This window comes from Sciurus carolinensis, chromosome 17, assembly GCF_902686445.1.
Source record: "Sciurus carolinensis chromosome 17, mSciCar1.2, whole genome shotgun sequence".
NCBI classification, from domain to species: domain Eukaryota; kingdom Metazoa; phylum Chordata; class Mammalia; order Rodentia; family Sciuridae; genus Sciurus; species Sciurus carolinensis.
Genome location: NC_062229.1, coordinates 8,207,116 through 8,209,246, shown reverse-complemented (window position 1 = coordinate 8,209,246; position 2,131 = coordinate 8,207,116). Strand labels below are relative to the sequence as shown.

The 2,131-nt window shown below is 39.8% G+C and overlaps 1 pseudogene; it reads left to right on the top strand.

Annotated features, from left to right (window-relative positions):
* The first annotated feature begins 1,146 nt into the window (after positions 1-1,146).
* On the top strand, positions 1,147-2,131 carry LOC124967939 (olfactory receptor 7G3-like; annotated as a pseudogene).

Here is a 2,131-nt window from a genome sequence, read left to right as displayed (position 1 = left end):
ATGAACCTCTCTGGTTTCTCTGTAGAATGCACAGTTTTGAATGCACTCAGGAGTGTTCAGAGGGTGGGGGATAATTTCAAAACCATTGCCATAGGAACATCTCCAGAGAGCAGCAATCAAGAAAAAAACTGACACAAGGTTATGTCCCATAAATACATACCATGTGTGTGTTTCCAGATATGGTCCTCCTATCCAGCTCCAAACTTCCAGCAGCAAAAGCAACATGTCATTATAGAAGAATTAAAAGAGCTCTTCAAACCCAACACCGCTTATCCTTCTCTTTATAATTTTCATTTGTTATAATTGGTTGTGCATGAAAGTAGAATGCATTAATACATTTTGATAGATCATACATAAATAGAGTGTAATCTCTCATTTTTCTGATTATACATATTGTAGGATTACATTGGTCATGCAGTCACACATGTACATGAGGTACTAATTATCTTGTTCTAAGGACCAGACAGAAATTTGTATCATGGGTGTGACATATTTACAAAGGACAGAATGTAGGGAGTCATTCAAGCTTTTTAATGATGTCCCTAACTATAGGAACAAATGACAAATTGTAGTGCCCAATAAGCAATTCTCAGGCCTAAAGCAATTCCTTCCAATCCCACAGATTCCAATAAAGTGCCTCTGTACAATTGTAAAATACTCTATGTAAAAAAGGTAAAGGAAAAATGAATCATGTCACCTCTCATACTAATGCAGTAGGGGAAGTGAAAGGACAATTATCAAGAATAACTAAATTTGTGATGATGTACAGATTCAGAGAAATAGTGAGAACTGTACCATTAAGTTTCTCTGATAAAACAGTGTTGCCTAACAAGGTGTGTTAAGAAATTATTAGAATTTAAGTCTAGATTCAAAAAGAGCATTCAGGATTCATAGTTACTAAAAATAAATTAGCACGTATATTCATTTTGTTTTCTAGCATTAGAAAATAGCAGATGTTATATTTTGTGTATTAAAATACATAAAATTCTACCAGAACTAGTGGGTAAGGAATGAAATGGGTAGGAGAATTTAAAGGGAATGGTTGTCTAAGTATTCCAGAATTGAAGTCCTGGACCAAAGTCTTGTATCTATTGGTCCATATTCCATTCTCTCCATTTCCCTATCTTTTAGGAGATTCCTCAAAACATGAAATCTGAAAATAAAACAACACCTGTAGCAGAATTCCATCTCCTGGGACTCTTGGAAGACCCTGAGCTGCAACCTATTATCTTTGGCCTGTTCCTGTCCATGTACCTGGTCACAGTGCTTGGGAACCTGCTCATCATACTGGCTGTCAGCTCTGACTCCCACCTCCACACCCCCATGTACTTCTTTCTCTCCAACCTGTCCTTAACTGACATCTGTAGCACCTCCACTATTGTCCCTAAGATGCTGCTCAACATCCAGACAGAAAGCAAAGCCATCATTTATGCAGGCTGCCTTGCTCAGGTTTGTTTTTTCTTGGATTTTCTATGTATGGACAATTTACTGCTGACCATGATGACCTATGATCGCTATGTGGCCATCTGCCACCCCTGCATTACACGGTCATCATGAACCCCCATCTCTGTGTCCTGCTGGTTCTGATCTGTGTGATCATCAGCATTGTGGATGCCCTGCTGCACACTCTGATGCTGCTGCGTCTGTCTTCTGCAAACACCTGGAGATCCCTCACTTCTTCTGTGACCTTGCTCAGATCCTCAAGATGGCCTGTTCTGATACCTTCATCAATAATATCATGGTTTATTTAACAACCTTTCTGTTAGGTATTGGTCCTGTGTCTGGCATAATTTTCTCTTACACTCAAATTGTCTCCTCCATCCTGAGAATCCCATCAACTGGTGGAAAGTACAAAGCTTTTTCTACCTGTGGGTCTCACCTGTCAGTGGTTTCCTTGTTCTATGAGACAGCTATTGGGGTTTATCTTAGTTCTGCAGTTACTGATTCTCCAAGGAAGGCTATAGTGGCCTCAGTGATGTATGCACTTGTCACCCCCATGCTGAACCCCTTCATCTACAGCCTGAAGAACAAGGACATGAAGGGGACCTTGAGAAAACTCACCATGGGGACATGTTTTTTTTTTTTTTTTCATGTGTTTGTCAACTGCCTTGCCTGTGAGCTCCTAGGCTGA